Source organism: Lampris incognitus, chromosome 4 (genome assembly GCF_029633865.1).
Source record: "Lampris incognitus isolate fLamInc1 chromosome 4, fLamInc1.hap2, whole genome shotgun sequence".
Taxonomy (NCBI): domain Eukaryota; kingdom Metazoa; phylum Chordata; class Actinopteri; order Lampriformes; family Lampridae; genus Lampris; species Lampris incognitus.
Genome location: NC_079214.1, coordinates 67,926,920 through 67,940,794, shown reverse-complemented (window position 1 = coordinate 67,940,794; position 13,875 = coordinate 67,926,920).

The window sequence follows — 13,875 nt, the reverse complement described above, 5'->3', positions numbered from 1 at the left end:
TTTTTCACAGACTGCGTCGGCCTCAATATCATAAGAGCGACCCCTGGTGGACAGTACAAGACACATCTGTGCCTGGATTTGACCTGAAGACCTAAATCACTGCAATTAATTACTATAATTAAAATAAAAATAAATTATTACATAAAATAAAATACAACAGATTGAATGAAATAAAATAAAATACTAAAAACATTAAATAAATAAATATAATATCAAATAAATAAACATAATATTAAAAAAATTAAATAAGTAAACTAAATAAGATAAATTAAAATAAATGACTAAATTATTGTAATCACTGCTGGGATAGGCTCCAGCATCCCCGCGACCCTACTCAGGATAAGTGGTTTGGATAATGGATGGATGGACCTAAGTTAACCTAATTTGACATCCGCTAGGTTAAACTCCATCCCTACTTTTTAATCCAGTTGCATCCAGCCCTTGTCATCCCTGTGGCTCACAAGACCAGACAGACACATGCAACCAGATAGTGAAGACATACACCAAGTTCTGCTCTACCTCCTCCGACCGACTGATCCGAATCATGTCCACTGACTGACATGGATTTTAACATGTAGCCCCCCCACCACCACCACCACCACCTGCTCCATAAGCAGCAGATGACACAGGCACACAGAAACAAACGATCATAATACAACTCATCACAAATTCCAAGATATGGGGTCAGACTGAGGGTGAGTGTTGTGAGTGTGTGTGCGTGTGTGTGTGTGTGTGTGTGTGTGTGTGTGTACATGCGTGCGTGTGCATGTGTGCAGTCATGCAGTCATGTTGAGGAGGAAGCTGGGCAGGCTCCGGCCTCAGCATACCATGAGGTGAGGAGGAAGCTGGGCAGGCTCCGGCCTCAGCATACCATGAGGTTAGGAGGAAGCTGGGCAGGCTCCGGCCTCAGCATACCATGAGGTGAGGAGGAAGCTGGGCAGGCTCCGGCCTCAGCATACCATGAGGTGAGGAGGAAGCTGGGCAGGCTCTGGCCTCAGCATACCATGAGGTGAGGAGGAAGCTGGGCAGGCTCCGGCCTCAGCATACCATGAGGGGAGGAGGAAGCTGGACAGGCTCCGGCCTCAGCATACCATGAGGTTAGGAGGAAGCTGGGCAGGCTCCGGCCTCAGCATACCATGAGGTGAGGAGGAAGCTGGGCAGGCTCCGGCCTCAGCATACCATGAGGTGAGGAGGAAGCTGGGCAGGCTCCGGCCTCAACAGACTACAACATGAGGAGGAAGCTGGGCAGGCTCCGGCCTCAGCATACCATGAGATGAGGAGGAAGCTGGGCAGGCTCCGGCCTCAGCATACCATGAGGTTAGGAGGAAGCTGGACAGGCTCCGGCCTCAGCATACCATGAGGTGAGGAGGAAGCTGGGCAGGCTCCGGCCTCAGCATACCATGAGGTGAGGAGGAAGCTGGGCAGGCTCCGGCCTCAACAGACTACAACATGAGGAGGAAGCTGGGCAGGCTCCGGCCTCAGCATACCATGAGATGAGGAGGAAGCTGGGCAGGCTCCGGCCTCAGCATACCATGAGGTTAGGAGGAAGCTGGACAGGCTCCGGCCTCAGCATACCATGAGGTGAGGAGGAAGCTGGGCAGGCTCCGGCCTCAACATACCATGAGGTGAGGAGGAAGCTGGGCAGGCTCCGGCCTCAGCATACCATGAGGTTAGGAGGAAGCTGGACAGGCTCTGGCCTCAGCAGACCATGAGATGAGGCGGAAGCTGGACAGGCTCCGGCCTCAGCATACCATGAGGTTAGGAGGAAGCTGGGCAGGCTCCGGCCTCAGCATACTATGAGGTGAGGAGGAAGCTGGGCAGGCTCCGGCCTCAGCAGACCATGAGATGAGGAGGAAGCTGGGCAGGCTCCGGCCTCAACAGACTATGACATGAGGAGGAAGCTGGGCAGGCTCCGGCCTCAACAGACTATGACATGAGGAGGAAGCTGGACAGGCTCCGGCCTCAGCATACCATTAGATGAGGAGGAAGCTGGGCAGGCTCCGGCCTCAGCATACTATGAGGTGAGGAGGAAGCTGGGCAGGCTCCGGCCTCAGCATACCATGAGCTGAGGAGGAAGCTGGGCAGGCTCCGGCCTCAACATACCATGAGGTGAGGAGGAAGCTGGGCAGGCTCCGGCCTCAGCATACCATGAGGTTAGGAGGGAGCTGGACAGGCTCCGGCCTCAGCAGACCATGAGATGAGGAGGAAGCTGGGCAGGCTCCGGCCTCAACATACCATGAGGTTAGGAGGAAGCTGGACAGGCTCCGGCCTCAGCAGACCATGAGGTTAGGAGGAACCTGGACAGGCTCCGGCCTCAGCAGACCATGAGATGAGGAGGAAGCTGGGCAGGCTTCGGCCTCAACAGACTATGACATGAGGAGGAAGCTGGGCAGGCTCCGGCCTCAGCATACTATGAGGTGAGGAGGAAGCTGGGCAGGCTCCGGCCTCAGCAGGCTATGAGATCAGAATCAGAATCAGAATTAGAATCAGAATACTTTATTTATCTCCGAGGGGAAATTTTACTCAATTTCCCCTTGGGGAGCCTATCCCAGCAGTCATTGCAATAATTGAGGTGAGAAGGAAGCTGGGCAGGCTCCGGCCTCAGCAGGCCATGAGGTAGCAGTGAGGAGGAAGCTGGGCAGGCTACGGCCTCAGCAGACCATGAGATCAGGAGTACATTGAGGAGAGTGCAACCATCTGCAAGTACAGCCTGGAGGCTTCACACGAGATCTCCCCATGAGTGCAGTGAGCGGATACGGTGTGAGAGGTGGACATGGACATCAACTGCTGTTTCCCGTCTTGGTTCTAAGTTGAGAGATGATGCAGCGTTGTGATGGGGGTTAGGTGTGAGGGATGTGGTGGGCAGGGGCCAGTACAACTGATCCGACAAGACTATCCCTTTAAGGACAGCGTGAAACAAAAATTGACTTTTTTTCCCCTTCTAGCTCATTTCCCCCTGTCATGTTATGCACCGAGTCAAGTACTACTACTACTACTACTACTACTACTACTACTACTACTAATGCTACTACTACTACTACTACTACTACTACTTTCAGCTGCTCCCGTTACGGGTCGCCACAGTGGATCGTCCGTTTCCATCTCTTCCTGTCCTCTGCATCTTCCTCTGTCACACCAGCCACCTGCATGTCCTCCCTCACCACATCCATAAACCTCCTCTTTGGCCTTCCTCGTCTCCTCTTCCCTGGCAGCTCCATATTCAGCATCCTTCTCCCAGTATACCCAGCATCTCTCCTCCACACATGTCCAAACCATCTCAATCTTGTCTCTCTTGCTTTGTCTCCAAACCGTCCAACCTGAGCTGTCCCTCTAATATACTCGTTCCTAATCCTGTCCTTCTTCATCACTCCCAGTGAAAATCTTATCATCTTCATCTCTGCCACCTCCACCTCCACCACCTCCTGTCTTTTGATCAGTGCCACCGTCTCCAAACCATACAACATAGCTGGTCTCACCACCATCTTGTAAACCTTCCCTTTAACTCTTGCTGGTACCCTTCTGTCACACATCACTCCTGACACTCTTCTCCACCCACTCCACCCTGCCTGCACTCTCTTCTTCACCTCTCTCCTGCACTCCCCGTTACTTTGGACAGTTGACCCCAAGTATTTAAACTCATCCACCTTCGTCACCTCCACTCCTTGCATCCTCACCATTCCACTGTCCTCCCTCTCATTCACACATAGGTATTCCGTCTTGCTCCTGCTGACTTTCATTCCTCTTCTCTCCAGTGCATACCTCCACCTCTTCAGGCTCTCCTCCACCTGTACCCTCCTCTCACTACAGATCACAATGTCATCTGCCTAGTCAACAATTGTGCCAAAACGCAAATCACAAAAATTCCGGGTTTTTTTCTTTTTCTTTACCTAAACTTAACTTCCGCCATAACAGCCAAGTCTTTGTGATTGTGTGACCATGTCTGAGGCGGCGGGCGAGCAGCATTCCAACCAATAATATCATAAAATGTCTTGCAACAATAACTCAAATCCTGTAAGATAGGAACACATTCCTCCCCATGTTTTGTCCCGCTCAGAGTCCCACCCTAATATCCGACTCTAACTGGAAATATGTCACATTACGGAAGCAGGACACACTCTGAAGGCCTTCTGACATTGTCTTTGGTGAGTAAAACCAGAGTAGGAACCAGAGGAGGTTCTACAAAGCCTGACGATAACTCAAGTCAATCTTATTTGTATAGCCCACTATCACAAATTATAGAATTGCCTCAGGGGGCTTTACAGCAACACAGCATCCTGTCCTTAGACCCTCACATCGGATGAGTAACAACTCCCTAAAAAACCCTTTAACAGGGAGAAAAAATAGGAAGAAACCTCAGGGAGAGCAACAGAGGAGGGATCTCTCTCCCAAGACGCACAACGTGCAGTGGATGTTGTGTGTGAGAAGGTTGAGTGGTTTTGGGGATTGGGGTCAAATGCACACCCGGTCTTCTCACACATGTTTTATTCTAGTAGCGTTCAATTTGGTCCTCAGGTACCACCATTACTGCTGGTTTTCTATTCTTGTGGGTACTTCCTTGCCTTCACCTGACTTGACTTGACTTGACCTGTTCTTCCAGGTGGAAAACCTCCCTTACTGGAGGCTGGAACAAGTGGAACAACAGGTGAATGTTATGAACGCGCTGGTAAAATAGAAAACCAGCAGTCCTGCTGGCGTTCAGGGACCAGACTGAGAACCACTGATTTAGAGAATTTGGCTCAAAAGACCTGAAGGAGAGTTGACAGTTCATTATTGCATCCTGAATCTACACTAATCCTATACAATATGCTAAAGCAGATCCCACTAGCTCTACACTAACCCACAACACTGCACACATGATTTTTACCCCGGCACAGAAATCCTGATGAGAAGAGATGAACAAGACAGCTGACCCTGCTGCTTTGAAAACAGCACACTCAGTAGGACGATGTACCAAATCCCTGAGATCCACCCAAGATGAAACACAGGTGCCAGGGCCATTACAGCATTACACCGGCGCCTTCTCCGCCAGCAGACTAAACCTGTGCTGGAACCTGGGCGTTTCCTGTTGCTGTTGTTGTTGTAATACATGTTGGAAAGGTTCTTCTGCAGGCTGGCTATGTCATATTTGCTTGTTTAACTATGGCTTTAATTGCATTTTACAGTTTCTCATTTAGCACACTCTTTTACCCAAAGCAGTTTACAAGAGGCAGCGATGAGGTAGGTAGAGACGACCGATGGATTAAGGAAGGTCTTAAACATTTCTTGAATGAAGAGACTGTAGTTCTGAAGAAAGATGTTAGCTCATTCCACCATTTTGGTACCAAACCAGAGGAAAATCTGGATCTGGAGCTCAGAACAACCGGGATTTCACTCCTACCTAAAATGACCACCGGCCTGTTTATAAACTCTATATTCTGTCAAGATAAATACCCAGAAGAGATATTAATACATTGCATGTGTTAGTATGCCTGTTAGGAAACGACTGACACCAAAATTAAAATTTTAACAACTTTAATACTATTTTTTAAAAATTTAAACTTCAGAGAGACATAGCCGAACCTGAATAGCAAAATTGAAAAAGTGAAAATATGACCTGAAAAACAAACCGGAAAACACACATTGCTAATCTAACAAACGTAACAAGGCCTATAAAACGTCACATGTAAAGAAAGACCTGAAAATAAATATTGCAACAGTCCCAAACAACGACCGCAACACAAAAGCTACTACAATGACCATGGGCGGTCAAAATAACCTCCCACGGGTTTTAACTCTATATTCTGTCAAGACAAATACCTAATTGAGATATTAGTGTATTACATATTGTAACGTGCATGGATAAGAAGACACGCTGGCCGCTGGCTCGCGGGTTTGACCCTTTAGTCTAGCGGTTAGCGATGCCTCCTGCGGTGCGGGCGATACGGGTTCGCTTCACCTAAGAGGACGGTGTACCTTTAAGAGAAGAGGCGAGGGGTCAGATAATGCACTTCCGCTTCCGGTACACTGTTCAGTGTCGTTGTCGAATGTATGACATGCAAAGTTGGCGCTAGTAAACTACCTCGACTACGTCTACTCTCACGTCTCCTGTCTCGTTGTTTTCTAACTCCACAATGTAACAATATTTTTATTTTACCCAAAACAAAACAAAAAACAGTTGCCATGTTAAAATCAAGAACAATTAGTTGCTCACTTCGAGATCACTAACACTCACTCACGTAAATGGCAAACGCATGGCACAGGGACCCGGAAGTCCAGCGTGTCCATCTGTGGTCCCACTCCCGACGGTAGTAGCTGTACTAACATTAGAGCCCAGGCGAACCTATAGGAAGGCATAACGTTAGTTTACCTAAACGCACATTAACGTATCCTAAACACTGCTAACTAAACGGGAAATTCAAAATTAATCTGAAAGAATGTTAGCTAGCCATGCTTTTCTGTAACGTGCATGGATTAGTAGACACGCTGGCCGCTGGCTAGCGGGTCTGACCCTTTAGTCGAGCCTTTAGCGATGCCTCCTGCGGTGCGGGCGATACGGGTTCGCGTCCCGGCCGCGGCAGTTCCTGTGGTTGCGTTGTCCCCCGAATTCGCTACAATATTGCACATTACCTGATGTAACTAGCTAAGACAATATTAAGACAGCATTAATAACGGTCCTCCTCCGCACCTTGGCGCCCCTGTCAACGTTTCAAACATACCGAGTTTCCCCAAAACCAAGGTTGCTTTAGGCCACCCTACAGCGCCCCACAGCGTCTCTGTGGTGAAGTGCAGCCAAATGTCCCATTCACGGACGAATAATGGTGCGTAGTTCTTTTCGAAAACATATTTATTTTAAACAATTTATTTCACTAACATAAAGAATCCTAATAACATTGAAAGATACATTATTTGTGATCAAATAATGTTTTTTTTAATATTTTGTTAGAGACCCCCACAGATCTAGAGTTTTACAGCTTTCAAGGGGAGCTAATGCCTCCTTCACCATTGGCTCCCACGTAATTCGAACACAGAGTTGATCTAAAACTCATTTTAATGCAAATATATGCAACTTTAAGAGCATTCATGGAGCGGCAGGTCTGTATCTTTTAAACGTTGAAAAGCCAAAACCGTCAAAATGACGGCCTTGGTCGATCTAGTTGACATAGACTACAGCTTTCCAAAAGAAAGATTCTTGTATAAACCACTTCAAACTCACTGCTAACCTGCTTGATGCTTCTGAAATTGGCTGCTTTGGTGCAGTGCTCCAGTAAAATGTTAGGCCTAGGATTTTTTCCAAGAAATTCCTACTTGACAGTCGAGCTGGGCAATACAGCGACATCATATCAATATGGCGATCTGAGACAGGATGTCGTCTGTTATTGTGATTATCATAATACCATGATATTACTACATGTTGTCGTTCCCTGGTCTCAAGGGGGGTAAGTTCCTTCTCATTTGACAAATTGTTATTACTTAAGTCAAGTTGCGTATCTTTGACATTTTTTTCCACCAGAAGTCATTTGGTTTTCCAATGCTCCACAACCACTTCTAATGAAACAGACTGTCTAGGGGACCACCAGTAGATATAATAGCAGTATCCCCCCCCCCCCTTGCTGGACAGATACAATGGCTGCCCAGCCAGTAGCGACCTCGCTACTGGCAGCTCTATGTCAAATCTATGTAAAATCTGAGTTCGTTGTTCCCGGTGTGACGTCACTCCGAGGGACTCTTAATTGGCTTTTTCAAACAGTGCTATCTGATCACATGACAAATCTGCTGAAGCAGAGACGTGATCCAAGTACTGTGTAGGCATATAAATGGTACTCCTTCCTCACAGACGGCAAAATCCACCCCGAGACTAGACAAATCTCCATAATACCCCCACTTTGAAAGGGTGCATTACAGCAAAGTTATACTGAGCCAATTAGACCGTTTTAGCTGAGTGAAATGAATAATAAATCCTTCTACTGCCTTGGTCGTTATATCCACATTTGTTCTGCAAAGGTGAGGCTGTTTATTGTGCAAAGTTGCGCAACCAATCGTGGCTGCCAGGGTGGTCAAGGAAACTTACTTTGCGTGCCAGCAGGATGTGTCCATTATTCCCCCTCGGACTCGAGGTTCACATCATGAATCAGTTTGGCCGTGGTGAACAGCCATCAGTGGTGTCTGGTCATTCGCTAAGACACGGAGGAGGGCCGAGTGGGTTGGCATAAGTGAACTAAGCGGCCACTTAGAGCCCTGCAGCCACGTGCAGTCAAGTAACAATGGCGATGAGGTGCGGGGAGGGTAGGTCGACCCCATCGGTCAAATCAAAAGTAAGTCATCGTGCATGTGGGGATTAATGATGCATGCAGGGAGTCGGCTGAACTGTTGAAGCAGGTTTCAGACACCGGCCAAGCTGGAAATTCCTGTGTTTATTAGTGGACCACTGCTGAGGGTCAACAGGGGTAGAAATACATTCAGCAGGTCACTGCAGGAAGTTCATAGCTTTCCAGTTTAACAACAACAAAAAAAACAGAACTTCATCAGCAATTTAAATTTGGTCTGGGGACACAGACACCTTTCAGAGTGGATAGGTTATTTATTTATTTATTTATTTATTTTGCGACGTACCCTGAAGCTTTTTTTATTGACAAGAATACAAACGATACAGGAACACTGTACATATATATCATCAGACCAATCATCTATAAACAACCTCACACCTTTACATTCGATGGTCATAACAACAGGAAACAAAGGGAGTGAATGAACTGTAGTATCAACGATAATAATGATGACAATGTTGAACAAAAACAAAGCCCTTTAGCCAGGGGGTAGATTTACTGTGTGCATCAAGGGAACATTTTATAACGTAAACATATTTTACAATGTAAACACATTTTATAATGTGAACATATATTTTATAATGTAAACATATTTTATAACGTTAACACATTTTATAATGTAAACATATATTTTTATAATGTAAACACATTTTATAATGTAAACACATTTTATAACGTAAACACATTTTATAATGTAAACATATATTTTATAATGCAAACATATTTTATAATGTGAACATATTTTATAATGTAAACATATTTTATAACGTAAACACGTTTTATAATGTAAACATATATTTTATAATGTAAACATGTTTTACAATGTAAACATATTGTATAATGTAAACACGTTTTATAATGTAAACATATATTTTATAACGTAAACACATTTTATAATGTAAACATATTTTATAATGTAAACATATTTTGTAATGTAAACACATTTTATAATGTAAACATGTTTTATAACGTAAACACATTTTATAAGGTAAACATATTTTATAATGTAAACATGTTTTATAATGTAAACATACACTCACCAGCCACTTTATTAGGCACACCTGTCCAACTGCTCGTTAACGCAAATGTCTAATCAGCCAATCACATGGCAGCAACTCAATGCATTTAGGTATGTAGACATGGTCAAGACGATCTGCTGCAGTTCAAACCGAGCATCAGAATGGGGAAGAAAGGTGATTTAGGTGACTTTGAACGTGGCATGGTTGTTGGTGCCAGACGGGCTGGTCTGAGTATTTCAGAAACTGCTGATCTACTGGGAGTTTCACGCACAACCATCTCTAGGGTTTACAGAGAATGGTCCGAAAAAGAGAAAATATCCAGTGAGCGGCAGTTCTGTGGGCGAAAATGCCTTGTTGATGCCAGAGGTCAGAGGAGAATGGCCAGACTGGTTCGAGCTGATAGAAAGGCAACAGTAACTCAAATAACCACTCATTACAACCGAGGTATGCAGAAGAGCATCTCTGAACGCACAACACGTCGAACCTTGAGGCAGATGGGCTACAGCAGCAGAAGACCACACCGGGTGCCACTCCTGTCAGCTAAGAACAGGAAACTGAGGCTACAATTCGCACAGGCTCACCAAAATTGGACAATAGAAGATTGGAAAAACGTTGCCTGGTCTGATGAGTCTCGATTTCTGCTGCGACATTCGGATGGTAGGGTCAGAATTTGGCATCAACAACATGAAAGCATGGATCCATCCTGCCTTGTATCAACGGTTCAGGCTGGTGGTGGTGGTGTAATGGTGTGGGGGATATTTTCTTGGCACACTTTGGGCCCCTTAGTACCAACTGAGCATCGTGTCTACGCCACAGCCTACCTGAGTATTGTTGCTGACCATGTCCATCCCTTTATGACCACAGTGTTCCCATCTTCTGATGGCTACTTCCAGCAGGATAACGCGCCATGTCATAAAGCTCGAATCATCTCAGACTGGTTTCTTGAACATGACAATGAGTTCACTGTACTCAAATGGCCTCCACAGTCACCAGATCTCAATCCAATAGAGCACCTTTGGGATGTGGTGGACCGGGAGATTGGCATCATGGATGTGCAGCCGACAAATCTGCAGCAACTGCGTGATGCTATCATGTCAATATGGACCAAACTCTCTGAGGAATGTTTCCAGTACCTTGTTGAATCTATGCCACGAAGGATTAAGGCAGTTCTGAAGGCAAAAGGGGGTCCAACCCGGTACTAGCAAGGTGTACCTAATAAAGTGGCCAGTGAGTGTATTTTTTAATGTAAACACATTTTATAATGTAAACAGATTTTATAATGTAAACACATTTTATAATGTAAACAGATTTTATAATGTAAACAATTTTTATAATGTAAACATCGGACTAGCTGCTATCAGAGTGGGTAGTGTGCCTCCAAACTAATCCAAAGTGACGTCATTAACAGACACTGTATTCTACACCAATCTGCCAACCCCCCCGCAGTGCCTGACGTCATCACCCACCCCCACGACCCCACGTCCCGTCCCCCCCGATGTCAGACAGACGACGGTCACAGATCAAGTGTTTGGACGACCTGCAGCAGGGCACCAGGCACCGTGTTCCTGCTTTAATCTGGACCCCCGGTGGCAGTCGGCCAACAACCAAGCACACGCACCCCCTCCCCCCCTCCCTCCCACCCACCCCTGGGTCCCCTCTTCCCGCGCCGCCAGATAGGATGATGGCGCTGGTGAACGCTGGACCCAAACTCAGCCCGGCACCGAGAAGGCAGCAGCTACACTGCCGTCACCGACACGACCTTTCTTCCAGCATACTATTTGGAAGAGGCGCCGGTGGGCGGGCCCGTACACTGACGTCAGACGCAGCCGCCAATCAGCCGCTACGCACAGCCGCGTGACGGTGGAGCAGGCTTCAATCAATCAAACTATATTGCTTATGCGCGTGACACACTTCATACATTGAGATGCAAAGCACTGCGCTTCACGCTGAGTGAAAGTGCGCAAATAAAAAGAATAAATAAAAAAACGTATACTGAGTTTATTAAATCTTCATAAAACAGAGCGAAGAACATACAACATAATAATAATAATAAAGTAGAAAGATCCGAATCAAAATCAAATCGTTTGGATTAATTCAGACAGAAAACACAACTGACCGCCGACAGAGGAGGAGGTGAGCTATTAGAACAGAAACGGCTACTAAGAAGAGCAATTAAGTAACCATTTCTTGCTCAGCCGAGTCACGTGTTTATGCCGCAGGAACACTACAGCTCCGCCCACACGAGGCCGGAAACACACGCTTGATCGATGAAACGGAGGTGACGGAAAGGAACTTGAAATACTGTGACAGGGTGCCTTGGCACGTTTATCAAATCCAAAGACAAGCCAGTTTATGAGGGGATAAAAAGACTCTGACGGCCACAATTTATCACTATCGATATTCCGCCCCTCGTTAGTCACTTTTCTAAATTGCTATTAATCGCAGGGACGGGGTCAGCAGGTTGCCGTGTGGTTGACAGTCAGCCTTCTTCTTCTCTCGGTTTACCGGCGGCTCGCAAACAACGATAAGGTGCATACCGCCACCTACTGTACACGAGTGTGTAACATCATGTCGTTTTACTCTTATTTCTTAAATTAACACGTTTTATTTGTGGGCGCCTTTCAGAGCACTCAGGGACACCCTACAGAACACAGTAAAAACAGGCAGCGCTGTATCAGACAGCATAAAATCAAAACAAAGCAGGGTAGACAATAAAAAGTTAACACAACAGATAAGTATAAAATCATCATCTGCACAAAACTCAATGAAGTGTGGATCAGACCGAATATGCCAGTGTGAAAAGGTGCGTTTTGAGATGGGATGTGAAGGCTGAAAGAGAGTCAGTGTTGTGAAGGTCTTGTGGGAGAGAGGTCCATAGGCAGGGGGGCAGAACGACTGAAGGCTCTAGACCCCATGGTAGTCAAGTGGGCCGATGGTGTAGTGACGTGCAGGGCAGAAGAGGATCCGAGAGTGCGGGGGGGGGGCGTGTGGATATGAAGGAGTTCAGAGAGATATGGAGGAGCTAGGTTATTAAGGGCCTTAAAGGTGAGGAGCAGGATCTTGAAGTCAATACGGTATCTAACAGGGAGCCAATGGAGTTGCTGAAGAACGGCAGTGATGGGATCTATGGAAGGAGGTCTGGTAATGATACGGGCAGCTGAACTCTGGACCAACTGAAGTTTATGAAGACACTTCAGTGGAAGACCCAAGAGGATAGAATTGTAAATTCTACACATCAACCTTGTGTCACTTAAGAAAGTGCATTTCATTCTGCTTAATTGATTTATCTAAAGTTATTTTATGTTTTATTCTGCTTAATTGGTTTATTTTATGCCTTTTTTGTATGGTTTGTGTCTGCTCAGTGTTTTCTAGACAATACAAAACTCTAGAACACTTTCCATCCTCTAGAACAGTGGTTCTCAACCTTTTTGGGGTCCTGGACCCCCTGCGTATTTTTGATCTACCCTGAGGACCCCTCCACCTGATCTTGGGGGAGGGGGGTTGCAATTTGATAGAAACAGTAGAAACTGCATTTTAAATTGCATTATAGCATTTATTCACTCTTTGGGGCAAAAATAAGAGCTTTCAGTTGTAACTTAGATATAGTTAACAAAACAGAATTCTTATGCAGTAACTTTCAGATATATGTAACAAAACAGAATTCTTATGCAGTAACTTTCAGATATATGTAACAAAACAGAATATGTATTCAGTAACTTTCAGATATGTGTAACAAAACAGAATATGTATTCAGTAACTTTCAGATATATGTAACAAAACAGAATATGTATTCAGTAACTTTCAGATATATGTAAAAACAGGATTTTTATGCAGTAACTTTTAACAATGCAAACGGGAGCGAGATCTCTTAATTAAAATACAATAAATTACACTTGTGAAACAGATGTAATTAGAGAAAAAAGTCCTGTTACCCTTTATAGTTTAGGTGGATAAAGGTCTCAGTCACATTTGAAGAAATAATCCTATTTCTATAAATGTCATAGGATCTTTTTTTTTTAAAGATATTTTATTTTCACGGACCCCTTGCAATTACACCACGGACCACTAGGGGTCCGCGGACCCCCGGTTGAGAAACACTGCTCTAGAATCTAGAGGATGGAAAGTTCTCGGTTGTAATGTTTGCCTTGTTGTTGTAAATGTGTCGTTTAAATAAAATTTTTTTTAAAAAAACCCTAAGAAAGTAAATAGTGCCTTCCTGGGGATTTTAATCCCCTCTCCCTCTGTTCCCAGTATCCCCGTGAGATTCCAACCCCCGTTCCCGCCTCTCGGACTTGATCCTTTGACCTTTGTCCTCCCGCATCACACGCGCCGCGGCGCGCTTGACAGTAGGCCACCTGCTCCGGCTGCTTTAAAGGAACCGCCCACCTGCGGTGAGCTCATCTCGCCACGTACGATGATTCGGTGCAACGCAACGTGCTAACCCAGTTTGACAGACAGCTGGAAAAAAATATCATCGCAACTGAAACGACACGTTACAGAAGGCGGGTCTTGAGAGCGCCGTCCAATCACAACGCGTGGACAACCTACCCCCG